This window comes from Garra rufa, chromosome 12 (genome assembly GCF_049309525.1).
Source record: "Garra rufa chromosome 12, GarRuf1.0, whole genome shotgun sequence".
Lineage (NCBI taxonomy): Eukaryota > Metazoa > Chordata > Actinopteri > Cypriniformes > Cyprinidae > Garra > Garra rufa.
This window is the reverse complement of record NC_133372.1, coordinates 41033471-41053650: the sequence shown is the minus strand read 5'-3', so window position 1 is coordinate 41053650 and position 20180 is coordinate 41033471. Positions and strand designations below refer to the sequence as shown.

The 20180-nt window shown below is 33.4% G+C and overlaps 1 protein-coding gene across 1 annotated transcript in view; it reads left to right on the top strand.

The window, feature by feature from the left end:
- The window catches only part of rspo4 (R-spondin 4), a 32987-nt gene that overhangs the window by 12483 nt on the left and 324 nt on the right, over window positions 1-20180 (top strand). The window lies entirely within an intron of this gene.

The window sequence follows — 20180 nt, the reverse complement described above, 5'->3', positions numbered from 1 at the left end:
GTAATGTTCACTAATTTTTGGAAGTAAAAACTTAAAGGTATGTGTCCAGAAAGAAATATTGGAGTAAAAATTGTGACAACTGACCCCGGGCTCCCCTTATACATGTTAATAATCATAAATGTGTATGTTTCAGCCTATTTCTAAATCACTTCTGATCATTTATAATAATAAACTGGGTTATTGTAGTTTTGAAAGAAAGTACACTACCAGTCAAAAGTTCTTTAATGTTAATTTTGTAATGTTTTTTAAATAAATCTCTTCCGCTCACCAAGCCTGCATTTATTTGATCCAAAGTACAGCAAAAACTGAAAAATGTTTAAATATTTTTACTATGTAAAAACAACATTTTTTAAAATACATTTTTATATGTAATTCATTCCTGTGATTTCAAAGCTGAATTTTTAGCATCATTACTCCAGTGACATGATCTGATTTGCTGCTCAAAAAACATTTATAATTATTATTATTACTATTATTATTATTATTTATTATATACAGATATTCCGGATAGTTACTATGCAGCTTCTCAATGCCTCAATGAGATTAAAGTAAAATATTAAAGTATTAATATTTCAATGCATGTGCAAGGTTCTCCGGTGTTGGTTAATGGTCACGTGACATTCAGATAAACAAATACAATATTTATTTTTTGTTGGTGCATGTATTATTTTAATTGTTTTAATAAAAAAATTATATATTACATTTTATTATTTAATTAATTATTAAAAATGCTAATTAGCATTTTTCCCTCAGCGAACACTAACGTTAGTTAGTCAAGCTGAAAAACTGAGGTGATGGTGCACTAGCCTGCTAACTGTGGTGAGTATTTTGATTCATCCCGATTAGCACGAAAAAATATTTATTCAGATTCATTCACTTAATTCGTTTAATGACTCTGTCGATTATATCGTTACACCAGTAGGTGGTAACAACGACTTTTTGTGTGCTATGACATGAGTGAGTCATTTTAGCCATTCAGTTTACTAAGAGGCTCATAAACGGTGTTAAATCATAATAATCATTTTCCCGATTTCTTTTTCAGTAGTTTAGCATTCACAAACGGGATGCTTCAGAAAGGGTGAGACCTCAGTGAACGAACAAGATGGATCAATAGAGAACAATTTGTTTACCAAACTTCAACCTACAACTTTACAGTAAGTTACAGTACATAGTTTTTTTACAGTTAAAAGCAAGTTAAGTAATGTTAAAGTACTTTGCAAGTAACAGTTAACTGAGTGAAACAGTAGCCTACCTATATATCCATACATAGACAGTATAAACATTTTATATAGATGGTGAAAACATTGTAAATTAATGTTTTTGTGGAAATTGTGATACATATGTTTTCAGGATTCTTTGACGAATAGAAAAGATAGATCTTTTTTTAGCATTAAATGTCTTTTCGATCACATTTTTGACCCTGGACCACAAAACCAGTCTTAAATGGCAAGGGTATATTTGTAGCACTAGCAAATAATACATTGTATGAGTCAAATTTATCAATTTTTCTTTTATGCCAAAAATCATTAGGATATTAGGTAAAGATAATGTTCCATTAAGATATTTAGTAAATTTCCTGCTGTAAATATATCAAAACTGAAAGGAAATTATGTTTTTTGAGGAAAACATTTCAGGATTTCTCGCCATATAATGGACTTCTATGGTGCCCCCGAGTTTGAACTTCCAAAATACAGCTTCAAATGGCTCTAAATGATCACAGCCAAGAAAAGAAGGGTCTTATCTAGCAAAACAATCGGTTATTTTCTAAAAAAATTAATTAAATTAATTTTAACCTCAAATGCTTGCCTTGTCTAGCTCTGTGTGTACTCTGTGTAGAGATTAAAAAGTATATAAATTGTAAATGTTTAAAAAAAATAACCAATCGTTTCGCTAGATACGACCCTTCTTCTTTGGCTGGGATTATTTAGAGCCCTTTGAAGCTGCATTTAAACTGCATCTTGGAAGTTCAAACTCAGGGGCACCATAGAAGTCCATTATATGGAGAACAATCCTGAAATGTTTTCCTCAAAAAACATAATTTCTTTACGACTGAAGAAAGAAAGACATGAACATCTTGGATGACAAGAGGGTGAGTACATTATCTGGGATTTTTTGTTCTGAAAGTGAACTACTCCTTTAATCGGTTTAATGCACTTTTACTGTTCAGTGAAAGTACAGATTTATTATTTTTTAATATTATAGTTTTTTAATAAATGTCACCTTGTAAATAAATGTAGGCTTGTATTGCATAGAAGGTTTCTTTAAAAGCTTTTAAAAATCCTAAATAACCGTAATTGTATATATAAAAAGCATTTAAACATCACCTAGATTTATGTAGCCTTTAAGTACTTATGGAAAATAAGTATAAAAAGTATAAATTTAGATTACATATAACCTTGGTATGTAGAAGATTGCGCTACTCTATGCTTGTATAGGCTCTATGAACACACTTATATTATACACAAACAATAATGCAAAGCCTCTATTCGACTATGGGAATATAGACATTCACAAATTATTATTATTGCTCACCCTTGTGTTGCTTTTAGGGCAACATTCTAGAAAATGTTTTCCCACTGTCAAAATGTAAAGTGCGAAACAACCCCTCTGGGACAGTGTCTGCTTTGACCTGAACAGACATCAATCGCGTGCTGCCCTTTCTGTGGGGGTTAGGACGTTTCGGTGTGCAATGTTTATGTTTGTGTGCGCATGTGAAAGAGAGAATGCGGCGGACAGCGTTCATGAACCAATTGTGCTGTAGTCTGTAAATTACGTCTCCCTAGGGAGCAGTGCTCTTAGCTGCAGGAAGTTTCCTACTCAAAGGAGGATTAATGAGGGAAGTTTGAACACTGCACAGACCCCAGACCCTTAGAAACTCTGACCGTAGTTAAACATGCCCCCTCGAACCTTGCATGCTCTCTTTTCTCTGAAGAGACTGAGGGAGATTCAGTTTCTGTGTTCACTATGCTGATGTGAATCTGAAACTTTGTAGGTAGTCGTTTAGCATAGCTTTTTTTTTAATCCAAAGTGACATACAGTCAAGCCCGAAATTATTCATATCCAGGCAAATTTTTTGACCATAAATGACACAGGCTTCACCCAAAAGATAATAAGACGATGTACAAGAGGCATCATTGTGGAAAAAAATATTAATCATCTTTTATTTACATTTGAACAAAAAGTGTCATGTGCAAAATTATTCATACCCTTTGCAAACTGTCACAGTCTATGGGAAAATCCAAAGTTCTGTACCATTCCAAATAGTCCAAGCTGTTCTAAAGCATCCTAATTACCCTGATTCATTGGGAACATCTGTTTTAATCAACTCAACAGGTGAAAAACAGAAGCTATCTGCTGTTGGTTTGTGGACAGTCATGGCTAAGACATAATTATTAAAAAAATATTTTGAGCTTGACTGTATGTGCAAGCTGATAGAATTTTTTAAAGCAAAATCTTTTCAAAAATCAAGCAACATTTTTGTGACTCTTTGTGTAAGGCAAAAATCATAGAAGTATAATAAAAATAAAAATAAAAACTTTTAAAGGAATAGTTCACCAAAAAATTAAAACATGCTGAAAATGTACTTAGATGTCTAAGTACTCTAAGAATGTCTAAGACCATCCAAGACGTAGATGAGTTTGTTTCTTAATCAACAGATTTGGAGAAATTTTGCATTACAACACTTTCCTCTGCATTTGAATGGGTGTCGTCAGAATGAGAGTCCTAACAGCTGATAAAAACATCCACAAGTAATCCTCACAACTCAACAGGTAATTGATAGACAACAGTCTATCAATTACCATCTAGTGAAGCAAAAAGCTGAATGTTTATAAGAAACAAATCCATCATTAAAGAGTTTTAACTTTAAATTGTCACTTCTAGCCCAAATACGTCCATAATCCATTTTAACGCTTCCTCCAGTAAAACAAGTCCATCTCCTATTGACATTGACATTTGTTTTATATACGTTTTGTCACTGTCCCATTAGAGCAAAAGCAAAATAAATCAGAATAAACTAAACAAATCCCTCCCTGGTGTTTTGTGAGCTTGAACTTGGAATTACTTCAGTACCACCATGTTTAAATTGTCATTACACCCACCACTTGAGGGATATATTCATCTAAATGTAAAATTATACTTTCCTCAGCATAAATATTAATCTTGCTATTTATGCAAGCATTTTACAGCTCTGTTGTCCTGCCGAGCTTATATTCTGTTATGCAAATAGCATGTCATTTTGTTCATTTGTTTTGCATGATACTGTTGATACTATACGATACACATGGCATTCTTTGTAAATCACGTATTGACTGGTGGTCACATCTTTCTTTTTAATTATCCTGTTTTCCCCTGAAGTCTCTTTATTGTGTTTGTCAAGCTTCCCTGGACCAGAAAAAGTACTAATTTAGTTTCCTGATCATTTTACAGCCTCTTTTTGACTCTAGCATTAAAAAAAGATGTTTTTGGCTACTGTATAAACATGAAAATTACCTGTGTTTTGACTGGCTAACCTCTTTGAAAAGTGAAATGAGCAATGATGATTACTAATAGTTTTTCTGACAGGAAAATCTCACCATAATGATATCTGCAATACAATCATTATTGAAAATTCATCATAAAAATGGAAATGTCCGAACAAGGTATTTTTGTTGCGGTTTTGTTACAATAAATTGATTTTGGGCTGGGGAATTTTTCATTCTTAAAGGTACAGTATGTTTTAGTCTATAGTGAACACTTTAACCTCAAAAAAATGATTTTAAATGTTTGTGCCTAAAAGCATTTACCCAACTTCAAAGATGTTTAATTTATTATTGAATGCAATCACCATCTATACTAAATATCAGGGAAATCTGGTCTGTTTTCTCACATCTAAGCATACAAACTGAAATGCTCCAGTTGCACAATTTGATCATAGCTGAACATAAGATGAGAGATATTAAACATGTCCTGCTATTCCTGGACACTTTTATCTCATATGTTGATTACTGTGACACATTCATTGTTTTCAGATCAACAGAACACATGTAAGTGTAGCTTTTCCACATAAAATTAATGATTTGCTGAATGATATATTAAAGGACATATAGTGTGTACAACATCACGTTTAAATTGCTGATAGCGCACTCCTCCAGATAAGATTGATTGCTTTTTCGTTGAAACTGTTTATATTTTCGCTCTTGGTATATTTAGAAGGTCATTCCTTAAACCTTAAACACATTTCTCGCTGGCTCGCTTTTTGAGATTGCAAATCTGGTCCGTGTTGCCAGCTCCAGTGGTCACTCCAAAGGAAACAAAGCTTGTAGGGAACGTGTTTACGAGTAGTTCTGATTTCGTAGAAACGGACTCCAATCTCATAAGAAAAACAGAGATAAGATAGGATTTACGCAGACCTTAAACACAGCCAGAAATCCAAATGGCAACACTCGACAAGTAGTTTAAACACCCCGGCCTTAATTTGTTTAAGGGGACCTGATGGAATCGCAACAGTAACATGTTGATTGTTGGCTTTCGGAAGATAATTGCGATTCACAATCAAGTACCTACTGCTTGATAAAACAGCACCAAAGGCTAAAATAAACAGAATAATCAAAACGAGTTATTAAGAAGACATGCCCGAGGTTGCAATTACATTTCAATGGGTTCATGTTGTCATGGGAACTGAGGGCTGTGTTTATGTGAAGACTCTAAAATTGTCAAGCAAGACACGGGCATTTGCTGATGACCTTCTGAAGTCGCCCCAGTTAAAATGTCCAGTTTTTGCCAGAAACCAAGACGTCCTGGCTAGAGTTCATTTCTTCCATATGCATGTTTTATAGTAAAAACCTGGTCCAATAAACACAATGAACGGTGAGAAAAACAGACAAAGTACAAGTTAAATAACAATAAAAAGGACGTTAGCATCTTATTTCTGTTTTATTCTCTTGATATATACATGAGTAATTGCAGTATATTTTAATTTGCCCAATAGTATATAGATTAAACATTAAATTCTCAAACATTACATTTTTAAAGGTGACATGTCATGAAAATCTGACTTTTTCCGTGTTTAAGTGCTGTAATCAAGTCCCCGGTGCATCTACCAACCTAGAAAACGTGAAAAAGAACAACCCAGTAAATTTTTGATGAGCCTTTCTCTGCAAGCCTGTGAAAAAATGAACCGCTCAGGTTCAGACAATCAGACATTCACTTGTCTGAGTATAAAATATACTTGTCCGGGGCAAAAAAATGCCTTTTTTTCTTTGGCGGAAGATGTAATCCATTCTAAAGCAATAGTCTCTACTATCTCTACTCTATGAGGTCTTTCTTTAATCAGCATATTTGTGATGTTTGCCTTAAAATGATTTCTAAGAAACTGTGCAGACGCAAGCGATGTCACTCCCTCAAGCCACACTCATGGCGTTTTCTAGAAGACGACTACAAATAAAGTTAAGTCTGACACAGATAAAGAGCCAGCTAGGATTCATCTTTGGGAGAAAAAGAAGAAACGACACACACATTTTATTTGCACTTTTCAGTAGTGATGGGAAAATGAAGCTTTTCAAAGCACCGAGGCTTTCCCATCAATTGTATCGTTCATTACTCGAAGCTTTTCAACACGTTGCACACTAACGACATCTTGTGGTCAAAGGTGGAAAAAGTTGCTTTTTTGTCTCAGATGTCCAAGCGATTTTTGGACAGTTTCATAAAATAAATCAACTTGTGCTACAAAAACCATAAGAAATAATAAAAACAATTTTTTTAAATCTGTAAATAAACTTATAAAAGAAAAAAATAGACTAAAATACAATTTTCATTGACTAAAACTAGACTAAATGTCATCAGTTTTCGTCGACTAAAACTAGACGAAAATGTCATCAGTTTTCGTTGACTAAATCTAGACGTAAATAGTTATGGGAATTCTGACTAAAATAAGACTAAAATGCTCAGACTTTTAGTTAACTAAAACTTGACTAGACTAAAAAGAGTATGAACTTGACTAAAACCAATAAAAACTAAAATGACAGCTTCACACAAAGACTAGACTAAAACTAAAATTAAAACCGGCCGCCAAAAACAACACTATCAGATAGGCTGCACGAGCCTCAACTGATGCAACCTTGATACTGTCCGTTTTTAGTCACCGTTTACAATAAGTAATACAGTAAGAATCATTCCTACCAAAGTTTCGGTGCTGCGCTAGTTATTGCTTGTTATTGATGTTTTAATCAGGTTACTTGTCTGGTCGGGCAAGTAAAATTCTCTTTCACTTGCCCTTTTGCAAAGTCCACTTGGCCCAGACAGGTGGACAAACAATAATGTCAAGCCCTGCATGGCAAAAGAGATTCCCAGTCTTAAAGGAGACACGAGAACAGTAGATTTATTGATTTATTTACTGTAAATAACACTGCTGCCACACCGATCAAATATAAACATGCAATTTCTTTCCCAGCTGTTTACCTTCACAGACATTACCGACTGTTGTGTGTTTTAACATAAACCTGTGTGTATATGACAGTTTAAGTGCAATAAGACATGAAAGAGAGCTTAGTTTAGTACTCACATGCCATGTGACAACTGCTTTTTGTGTGCGTGCTTTGGATGTAATAGGTCTTCTTTAAAAGATCATATGTGACCCTGGACCACAAAACCAGTCTTAAGTCGCTGGGGTATATTTGTAGCAATAGCCAAAAATACATTGTATGGGTCAAAATTATTGATTTTTCTTTTATGCCAAAAATCATTAGGAAACTAAGTAAAGATCATGTTCCATGGAGATTTTTTGTAAAATTCCTACTATAAATATATCAAAATGTAATTTTTGATTAGTAATATGCATTGTTAAGAACTTAATTTGGACAACTTTAAAGGTGATTTTCTCAGTATTTCGATTTTTTTGCACCCTCAGATTCCAGATTTTCAAATAGATGTATCTCGGCCAAATATTGTCCTATCCTAACAAAACATACATCAATAGAAAGCTTATTTATTTATTTATTTAAAGCTTTCATATGATGTATAAATCTCAGTTTTGTAAAATTTAACCTTATGACTGGTTTTGTGGTCCAGGGTCACATATGTGATGTGATCTAGGAAAACAAAACCTTTTTTATATTTTGATACCATATGAAAGCTTATAGCTATGATTTTCAGGAATGGAATTTTGAGAAAAACGGGTTTAAAGCGAGACAGGTTTTACTTTCACTTCATAGGTATAACAAGAGCTGTCTGTCAAGTCAGTAGTGCTATACTGCATACTTACAGCAAACTAACTAAACATTGTTTATTATGGGCATAGTCTCTGAACTTTTGATCACCTGTGGAAGAAAAATTCATTTTACTTATCATATATGCTTATGAAACATTGTGTAAGTTTCTGCTTCATCTAAACCTGCCCTGAAGAGGTCATGAGGTAAAGGTATCAGGGGAATAGGATATAGTAGAATGTGTTTCTCTGTTTCCTTACTATGTGTGGAAAGTTACAGGCTGTTAGGAGATGTAACCCTGAAGACTAGGGAAGAGATATAAAAGTGGAGGAAACCCTCCCTTCTTTGTCACACTCTGCAGCAACCTGTGTTTCTGTATGACTGTCTGACCTTTCTTGCAAGAAATAAACCTTTGAAAAGACCCTAAGAGGGAATTTGTCTCTTATTGTATGTTAAGAGACTTTTGAAGACTGTCATTGGTCTCCTCTTCTTCAGTAACTTCATCATCCGGTCCTTTATCTCTGGATATGAAATCGTGCATTATAACATCATTTAGATCACGAAGATTGTGCAAACTGAAACTAATAAGATCATTTACGTAAGCAGCTACAGTACTTAAGACTGCGTTGCTCTCTTGCATGCTGCCATCTAACGATATTAATAAATAAATAAAACTTTGTGTCCTGTAGTTTACACAGGACTGCTGGGAAATGTGCACAGATTCTCAACATAAGAAAAACAAACAGCTTGCTGTAATAAATCGCCATTTTTCTGGACTAAACAAATAAATTTTGCCAAAATATTTTCTGCTATAGAGTAATGATTTAATAAAAACCTAATTTTGACAAATTTCCTCTGATGGGTTTTCCCAGATTGCATCACATATAAATGTACTTGTTTAATTCAGGCAGATGTTGGTATTCTTACTACCATGAAAAATCCTTTAAGTGTAAAAATAGAAATTAAATCTGAATAAAATTCAATTTCCTGAATCTTTAATTTCACTTTCTATCTTGTTAGTCTCGTGAAAAATCACTTAACACAAATCAAATCCTGTTAATGTCATCTTTCAGTGACATAATTTTAGTGGAAAATAAAAAGTATAAACATTACTGTGATCTGATGAATTTGTGCCATTTGGTTTGTGTTACTCTAAAACATTCATCTGTTTGATATACTTGCACAAATCATTCTGATAATATTAAATTTAACTTTAAGTTGAAACATTCTCACATATATCATGCTGTTCCTTTTTACTGTGATTAATACATTTTAAATATACTGTATCTGAGTTTGACTAGATCGTAAAGAGCACTGTAGGGATTATGTTTTTTTGTCGGCCAAAACTGAGAAATGAGTTTGCATTTGACCACTTCCAGTTTCATCATCCGAAAGTCGAAGTGTTTTCTAAATGGGTTTTTGGGTTTTAATGTCTGAAATTAATGTCTGAATTACTTTTAATGTCTGAAATAAGGTCTGGTTAACACAAGCTCAATATATTTTCATGTTTTATTCTGTGACATAAAATATATCATTAATTTCCCCTTGTGATTTTTTTTTTCTTTTTTAGCTTGGCGGTGACTAACAAGTGGATAAATGCGACAACAGAGGTTGTTGGGACATTAAACATCATAATGGCAAACAGGTAAACTCTACGTCTACACTTTCACAACCTTATCTTGTTTAACCGCACTCCTGCAAACTATTCAACCTCAAACCTTCATGGAAATGTTTTTGAGTAAAGACTAAAACAGTTGTCTCAAGCTTAATGATAGAGATTAGAAAGTTTTAATTTGTGGTGTAGTTTGTTTTTATAGCCTACATTTAGCTTTTTACTTTTGACGATTGTATTTAGGCTTGAAAATCATTAAAGTTTTGTTCATTTGTAAGAAGTTTCATGATGAACAAAACATGTAAGAATCATAGGAAGTATATTTACTGCAATATTCCAAAAGATAATAGAAAAATCCTATTGGGTTTTGGTTGAGGAAACCAGAATGATGCAAACTTTCGGGTTGACCGACAAAAATACGACACCAATACTTCCTTAAAGGTGTACAATGAAATTCTGTGCTATCAGTTTTTTTTATATTATAACACTTGAATATTTATCATCAAAACTAAAGGGAGTATTACAAAATAATTTCCAAAGCCAAAAAACCCCTCAAAACACGTCGTATGTTTTAGCATAAGGTTCTCTTGTATTTCATATCTCATATCTGTGTTAAACCTGCCTAAAACCAGCCTAATTGCAATGCCACTAAGCTCCTGGTGAAGTTTTAGGTCAAAACCAATGCTAAGGCTTCCCCAGGAGTATTAGACTGCTGTAGATCACATACATGATAAAACAAGCATGGAAATGTGATTGAAAACACGTTCTAGCTCTCTGGCTGCAATCATCACCTTGACTGGCTTCGATCTTCGGGCTGAGGATAATGATTAAAAAGCAATCCAAAGCAATTAGCAATATAGCTACTCTGTTTCAAAATATATCAGCCAATTTGTCAAGATTTCATCATATCTGAATGATTGGGCCAAATAGCGTCCACTTGATTGAACTTTCTGAGAACAGAGATATGCATCAGGGTATTGGGTGAATAATTGTTCGGGTTTCCGTTGGCAGTGAAATTGGACTTGCATAACGATATGCGATCACAAGGTAGTGTTCAGCCTTTAGACTTCTTTTTACACATTTCAGGATCGTCTTACCAAAACATTCAACAGTTTACAGCTGCCAAACCTAAATCTGCTTATATTCAGAGTGTATGAAGATGCATCACACTAGGCTTGACCTGATGATTTCAAACTCATTGGTCCTCATGTTTTTTAAACAAATTGGGATCATATGGGATTCAGAAGTCTTTGATTCTAGTGCACAAGCCAGATGGACCCACATTTTTATTAGTATTATGTTGCTTTTGTCCTTTCAGAGCCTGACAGCCTGGTATGAAAAATCATATGGGTTTGGAACAAGACTAAGGTGAGTAAATGATGACAGAAATTTCAATTTTAAATGAAATTATAGCAAACAGGAAAGGTTCCAAAAATGCATATTTTCTGAAAATGAACTCGCCCTTAGGCCACCCAGGATATAGATGAGTTTGTTTCTTCAGATTTTGAGCAATTTAGCATTACATCACTTGGATCAGCTCACCAATGGAGTGCAGTGAATGGGTGCCCTTAGAATTAGAGTCCAAACAGCTGATAAAAACATCACAATAATCCACACCACTCCAGTCCATCAATTACTTCCATAGTAAAAAAAGTAATGGATTTAAAATGCATTTATTTCATACTAAGTATAGTTCAAGTCTACACTCTTAAAAATAAAGGTGCTTCACGATGCCATAAAATAAACTTTTTGTCTGAATGGTTCCATAAAGAACCTTTAACATCTGAAGAACATTTCTATTTCACAAAAGATTCTTTGTGGCAAATAAGGTTCTTCAGATTATAAAAAGGTAAGCAAAAAATGGTTCTTTAAAGAACCTTTGACTGAATGGTTCTTTGTGGAACCAAAAATGATCGCATGAGACTTACTGATGTAAAACTACTTGTGCACAGTGCACATTTCCTAATATTAAAGCTAAAATATGTTTTAATATAACTACTGTTGAGGATTGAATGATCTTTAAATAATATGTCTTAAAATACAAAGTATTTAAAGTGTGCCTAAACTGTACTTAAAATAGCTCCACTTTAGCACAATCAAATATACTTATATATATATATCTTTGGTTGGACTTCAGCACTACTTCTGCTCAATTAAAATGCATTAAGTACAAAATCAGATGTTCCAATTTAGCAGACTTTAAATATATCAGTTTAGTACTAAAAGTACAATTGCAGGGTATTTTTATTAAGTAAGTAATATGTACAGTGCAAAAATGCTTTTCTTACTTAGATTTTTTGTCTTATTTCCAGCCAAAATATCTAAAAATTCTTAAATCAAGAAGGACTTTCTAGACGAGTAAAAATGATTGTCTTGTTTAAAAAAAAAAACAAGTCAAAATTAAGTGCGTTTTTGCTTGAAACAAGCAAAATAATCTGCCAATGGGGTAAAAAAAAAAAATCTTGTTTTCTGTTTGAAATAATATTTTTTTGCTTACCCCATTGGCAGATTATTTTGCTTGTTCTAAGCAAAAACTCACTTACTTTTGACTTGTTTTTTCTGAAAACAAGAAAATAATTTTTACTTGTCTAGAAAATCCTTCTTGATTTAAGAATTTTAAGATATTTTAGCTGGAAGCAAGACAAAAAAATAAAAAAGTAAGAAAAGCATTTTTTGCAGTGTAAATGCATTTAGGAATATACATAGCATTAAATAAATGGATTTTAAATGCATTTTAGTGTATTTAATTTTCACTTCAACTAGGGTTGTGAGGCAAAAAGTTGCATGTTTGTGAGAAGCAAATCCATTATTAAGGGATTTTAACTGTAAATTGTTGCTTCTTGTCATAATACAAGTCTGTAATCTATTACAATGCTTCATCCAGTGGAAAAAGTCCATCCCTTGTTGTCCTTTTAGATCAAAATCAATCAAACATATTTGTTTAGAACTGTTTTGGACTGTTTTGGCTTGTAACAGTGCTTGATCTGTGCATATTTCTCTCCTGATTCAGACAAAGCAACATTTTAACTGTAGAAAGCAATATTATGGATTATGGAGTCATATGTTAGCCGGAAGCAAATGTTAAAGTTAAAAACATCTTAGTGATGGATTTGTTTATTGTATAAACATGCAGCTTTTGGCTTCACAAGATGTTAATTGATGCACTGAATTTATTGTGATGTTTTTATCAGCTGTTTGAACGGCGCCCATTTGCTACAGAGGATCCATTAATGAGCAAATTATGTAATGTTGAATTTCTCTATTTGCTCCAATGAAGAAACAAACTCATCTACATGGCCTGAGGGTGAGTACATTTTCAGCAAAATCATTTTTTTTTGATGAACTATTCCTTCCATTTATTTATTGAGCATAATTCTAGCACTACAGTAAGAACTCTCTTTAAAGCCTACTCAGCGAAATACACAGTTCTGTCAGCCTAATGAAGGCTTTTAATGTTCTTTAATGCACTTCCATGGGCAATTATAAATGCTACCGAATCATCACGGGGGAAGTGAATTAATCATCCTTATCATCACACTCAGACAGTCCAAACTGAAAAGTTGTCATACTGTTCTGATGCTTTTATTTTTGTAGGGCTTCAAGAGTGAGTGTGTGTGTGTTTGTACAGGTGGAGAATATTACTGAGAGAGTGAGGCACGTCTTGACCTAATCTTTGAAAATGAAAGCGAACAAGAGTAAAAAAGAAAGTGCAGAGTGCCAAAAAAATGTATAATTATGGTTTATACATCAGTATAGTTTTCAGTTCTTCTAATCTTACAGACATAAAAGCTGTCTGAATAAATCTTCACACGTTTGATCTCTGAAAGAGACTTTTTATTTAGGAGAAATTGCCAATATGTAACTAAATATCTACTTAATTGGTTTTCAAATTTCACCATTTATCACCTTCAGAATCCAACTAAGAAAACTCGTGTGCGTATGTTTCTGACACATGGTGACAATTTGAGGAGTTTCTCAAACATTTTAGCTGTGTATTTGTGAGGTAATTCCTTTGAAACCAGTATCGGTACAACAAACCTTGCACATGCGTGCATGACCTAAATGTCATGTGTGCCTCAAAATCACTCTTGTATTTCAACAAAGCACGCTTTGATTCAACAGAGGCTGAAAGAGTGAAATTAACCTTTAGGATCATTAACTATTATCATCATCTGTACTATAAACAATGTCGTAACTTGGAACCTCGAACGCATGCATGATAAATCAGCGGTTTACTGATAAATTATGCAGCCAATTTCTAGTTGGAAGCTGGCGGTCCCTTTAGACATGATAAGAGCTTTCATTATGAGTACCAGCAGTGTTAATGCTGCAGTGTCAGACGTCAGACCCACAAAAAACATAACATAACATTTCCCCCAACAATTACCTTGGGTGGGAGTAGTTTTGGCCCTGCCACCAAGTTTACATTGTGGGACCAACTAGCAGGGTTATGTGTGCCATTCAAAAGTGAATTTAGAATTAATTCTTAATAATGATAATTATTAATTATAAATTTTTTTTATTATTTTTTAAATAATTCATTCTGTGATAAACATTTGTAGTTTTTTTTTATTTTGTATTATATTAATATTTTAATATAAATTATTAAATGATAAATTCTAAAATTAAATTAAATTAACTTAAATTCCAATTTAGATTACAAACCATAATGAAATGAAATCTATATAACTTCAGTAAGTGTAGTTTTTAACACAGAACAGAAGATTAATTAAAACAAAATAAACATGCATAATAAAAGAATAAAATAAAGAACCCATCCTTAAAAAAATTTAATCTAATCTTTAATAAAATAATTTAAGCTAAGATTAAATTGAATTGACCTAAATTAGAATAAAATTAAATCCATATAAATTTTGTATGTGTAGTTTTTAACAACACAACAACAACAACAACAACAAAACTAAAATATGCATAATAAAATAATAAAACAAAAATTTAATTTAGAAAATGTAGAATGTATTTTTAACAAATAATAATAATAATTATTATTATTATTTTATTTAATTTTTTTAATTCAGTAATAAAAAGTTTTAGGTTTTTATATATATATATATATATATTTGTACTTGTACATGGGTAATGACAATAAAGTTGAATCTCATCTCATCTCATCATCATCTCATATATGTGACCCTGGACCACAAAACCAGTCTTTTTTCTTTTATGCCAAAAATCATTAAGAAATTAAGTAAAGTTCATGTTCCATGAAAATTTTTTTGTAAAATTCCTACTGTAAACATATCAAAATGTAATTTTTGATTTGTAATATGCATTGTTAAGAACCTAATTTGGACAACTTTAAAGGTGATTTTCTCAGTCTTTTTGATTTTTTTGCATCCTCAGATTTCTGATTTCAAATAGATGTATCTCAGTCAAATATTGTCCTATCCTAACAAACCATACATCAATAGAAAGCTTATTTATTGAGCTTTCATATGATGTATAAATCTCAGTTTTGTCAAATTTAACCTTATGACTGGTTTTGTGGTCCAGGGTCACACACACACACACACACACACACACACACACACACACACACACACACACACACACACACACACACACACACACACACACACACACACACACACACACACACACACACACACACACACACACACATACATATATATATATATATATATATATATATATATTAGATTTGTTTTATTTTATATGGCACCTTTAAAATGGGCTTCATAAAACACATATACAAGGAACAGAAAATAATTTAAAATAAACATGCAAGAGGAAAAATTTATTTAAAGCCATCTTTTAAAAAAAAATTAGGATCTAATCTTTAATAAATTAATTTAATCTAAGATTAAATTCACTTGAATTTCAATTTAGAATACAAATTAGAATTAAATTAAATCGATGTAACATCAGTAAGTGTTGTTTTTAACACAGAGAACTGAAAAACAATTAAAACAAAAATAAACATGAGTAATAAAATAATAAAATAAAAGCAATTCTAAAAAGATTAAATTGCAAATAAATGCAAACAAATTTTAAGTACAATACATTTAAATTCATATTACTGTAAGTGTAGTTTTTGATAATAATTTTTTCTCATACAAATAGATTTTATGGGGTATTTCTTACATTAATTTTTTAAACTTTAAATAATCTTAGCAGTATAAAAAGCAATATTTGAAACTGATGTACAATCTTTATAGGGAACTTGAGGTAAAAATGGCAGAGGAACATTAGTGAAAGCGGCTTACATCACCATCTGAACAAAGCTGAAGGGCAAGAGGTTCTCAGAGATTTACACGTTCAATGTCTGACAATCACATTTGAGTATTTTATCTCATTCTTGACCCTTTCATCAACCCTTTTAATTGACTTATTGAATATATTTTGTGGCCGTGAAAAACCATATTAGGTTTATTTCTACAAAGTCAGGTCTCTATGATTCATTTACGTCTTATATAACTGTTCTGTAGATTGCAAACAATCTACACAATTAATGCAATTAAACCGTACAGTTTGAGGGATGACAAGGGCTCCATAAAAGGACAACACTGGAACTGTCCAGAAAGATGACCTTGAGTTAATTTTCAGGGCAGATGATTTCTGACAGGGAGCTGTTTTTTCTCCCCTGGTCATTTCTGGTCTGAATTAGGCTCTTGTTGTTGTTGTAAAACAAAAATTCTACATTAGGTAACTAAATCCAGCAGCCCTGACTGAATCAGGCCATCAGCCAAAGCAATGCTCATAAACACTGCTATTGTATTGTATAATGTGACGTTTCCTGATTGAAGAATAAGTAGGTGGCTGACAAATAGCATGAACTTTGGTTCAACATCAAGATTTCAGGATAAAGTCATCTGCAAGTGTAAAGGGAAATATATACTTGACATGCTTTAAAATGTTCACCAGGTCAATCTCAAGTGTTTTTATAGGCTTTGTGTAGGGCTGGGTGGTATGACCAAAATTTTATTTCACGGTATGAGAAATTTAATTTCACGGTAACGATATCTGTCACGATATAGTTTTTTATATAGGTAGTTATTCCAGAAAATGTACAAAAGGGCTTTATATAATAAATAAGCTTGAATATTTAAGAAAAGAAAAGGACTCGTTTCTCCTTTTCCACGTTTTTACAACCTCCCAGAGTATCCTTCAGTTTTGCATTCAACGGTTTGACCAGTCTTAGCCTCACGCGTGCTGCACGTGTGTTGGCCACGCCCACTTATTCACTTTTCACGGTATACACGGAATAAAAAATTATATTATGGTACACATTTCATTCGGCGGTAACGATATATACCGTCATACCGTCCAGCCCTAGCTTTGTGTGTCCCCATGACTTATTACTGATGATGCTGAATACTGATATACCAATATATGTTTTTGTATTTTTATTAGTTTTTTTTGCAACAATATTTAGACAAAAGGAATGACACATATGGCTTATGGCTTACTAGAAAAAAAATTTATATGTATATGTACAGTCAAGCCCGAAATTATTCATACCCCTGGCAAATTCTGACTTAAAGTTACTTTTATTCAACCAGTAAGTTTTTTTTTTTATTAGAAATGACACAGATGTCTCCCAGAAGATAAGACAATGTACAAGAGGCATCATTGTGGAAAAAAATATTACTCATCTTTTATTTACATTTGAACAAAAAGTGGCATGTCCAAAATTATTCATACCCTTCTTAATAATCAATAGAAAATCCTTTATTGGCTATTACAGCAATCAAATGCTTCCTATAATTGCTGACCAGCTTTTTGCATGTCTCCACTGGTATTTTTGCCCATTCATCTTTAGCGATGAGCTCCAACTCTTTCAGGTTGGAGGGTTTCCTTGCCATCACCCTGATCTTTAGCTCCCTCCACAGATTCTCAATTGGATTTAAGTCAGGACTCTGGCTGGGCCACTGCAAAACGTTAATGATTTTGTCTGCTAACCATTTCTTTACCACTTTGGCTGTGTGTTTTGGGTTATTGTCATGCTGAAATGTCTACTGGTGCCCAAGGCCAAGTGGTTGATGCTGTTGTTTTTTAATGAATTTTGATGTATTGCTCCTTTTTCATGGTGCCATTTACTGTGATTAGGTTCCCTGGTCCACTGACTGAAAAACACCCCCAAAACATTAGGTTCCCACCACCATGTTTGACAGTGGGGATGGTGTTCTTAGGGTTGAATGCGAACTGCTTTTTTACGCCAAATGAAGGCTACATCATTGTGGCCAAACAATTCCATTTTTGTTTCATCTGACCATAAAACAGAAGACCAGAAGTCTTCTTCTTTGTTCAGATGAGCATTTGCAATGGCCAAGCAGGCTTTTGTGTGCCTTATCTGGAAAGTGGTGTCCTCCTTGGACTGTGTCCATGGAACCCAGTGGTGTGCAGTGTCTGTTGGACTGTCTGCCTTGAGATGTTGCCACCAGCAGAGCTCAGATTCATCAGGATGGCCTTGGTGGTGATCCTTGGATTCTTTTTTACCTCTCTCACTATCCTCCTGGCCAGCACAGGTGTCACTTTTGGCTTCCGACCACGTCCTCTGAGATTTTTCGGAAAGCTGAACATCTTGTATTTTTTAATAATACTTTGCACTGTGGCCACTGGAACTTCAAAACATTTAGATATGGTCTTAAAGCCCTTTCCTTTGTGAGCAGCCACAATGCGCAGCCACAGATCCTCAGTGAGCTCCTTTGTCTTAGCCATGACTGTCCACAAACCAACAGCAGAGAGCTTCTGTTTTTCACCTGTTGAGTTGATTTAAACAGCTGTTCCGAGTGAATCAGGGTAATTAGGATGCTTTAGAACAGCTTGGACTATTTGGAATGGTATAGAACTTTGGATTTTCCCATAGACTGTGACAGTTTGCAAAGGGTATGAATAATTTTGAAAATGCCACTTTTTGTTTAAATGTAAATAAAAGCTGAGAAATAATTTTTTCCACAATGATGCCTCTTGTACATCGTCTTATTAGCTTTTGGGTGAAGCCTGTGTCATTTCCGGTCCAAAAAAAAAAAAAAACTTGCTGGTTGAATAAAAGTAACTTTAAGTCAGAATTTGCCAGGGGTATGAGTAATTTCAGGCTTGACTGTATATGTATATGTATATGTATATGTATCAAATGAAAACTAAGACTACTCTATACAATTTTTAAAATAATAAAGTAATTTTTACATGCACGTATTGCACATTTCCTGTCATAAAAATGCATGCATGACTTTTTTGAACTATTAAAAAGTGTGTTTTTAGATGGCATGCAGGACACTGCATGTCAACCACACAGTTTACTTCTATTAAACTGCATAACATATATTGGATATTTAAATTTAGTCGATCCATGGCAATATCAAAGGGACAGGATTACATAGATGCTGGAAATGGTTCAAAAACCCTGATCCGTACCGTAAAAGAGCTGTGTCAATCCTGCCAAGCACTTCACATAAAACTGAGTTGGAGGTTCAATGAAACACAGCTACCCTTGAGTGGAGGAGAGCTATGCGCAACGTGTGAAAACAAACATCGGATCAATCCGGCTGTGGTATTCCCAAAGGAAAGGTGAATAGCTACGTGTAAAGTTTCACCTTCAGAAAAAGGGCCCTTAAGTTTGGGTAATTGTGAGGAGCATTCTGGCATTGGCTTTCTCTATCGCGCGTTTCCCATGAGAATGATTTCAGTCGGGGCAGAGAGTCACTCGGTTTGACCTCTATCCCCAAGAGCACAGCCTCACCACAAACTGAACCAAAATAAGAATTATGTAAAAATAAACAAGTGGGTAAGGGGCATAGTGCATTAAAAAGTCTCATGAAAACTAACATCAATCTGCAGCCTAAAATACGCCTGCAAAGAGCTTATATGTAAGCTAAAAATGATGTTAGAGCCACAAACTACATGTTTGATAGATCCATCCATCCATCTATCCATCTATCTGTCTGTCTGTCTGTCTGTCGTTCTATCGTTCTATCATTTGTTCTTTGTTCTATCTATCTATCTATCTATCTATCTATCTATCTATCTATCTATCTATCTATCTATCTATCTATCTATCTATCTATCTATCTATCTATCTATCTATCTATCTATCTATCATCTATCTATCTGTCTATCTATCTATTTTTTGTCATTCTATCATCTGAAATGGCAACATTCAAAGTTTTTGTCTATACAAACTGTATCTTGTTAAAAAATATACAGTTTCTGTAAATAATTTCTTTAAATTTTACTTTGTTTTTGGTTGTACTTGAAAGTGCAATTCTGCATGCTTTTTTTTTTACTTTAGTTTAAATTCTGAAATGTATTTATAATTTAAAATACATTCCTAGTCCATTTCTCAATGGTGCACAACCCTTTTATTACCTAATAGAGAATTATGTGGAGAATTTTTCCTTAAT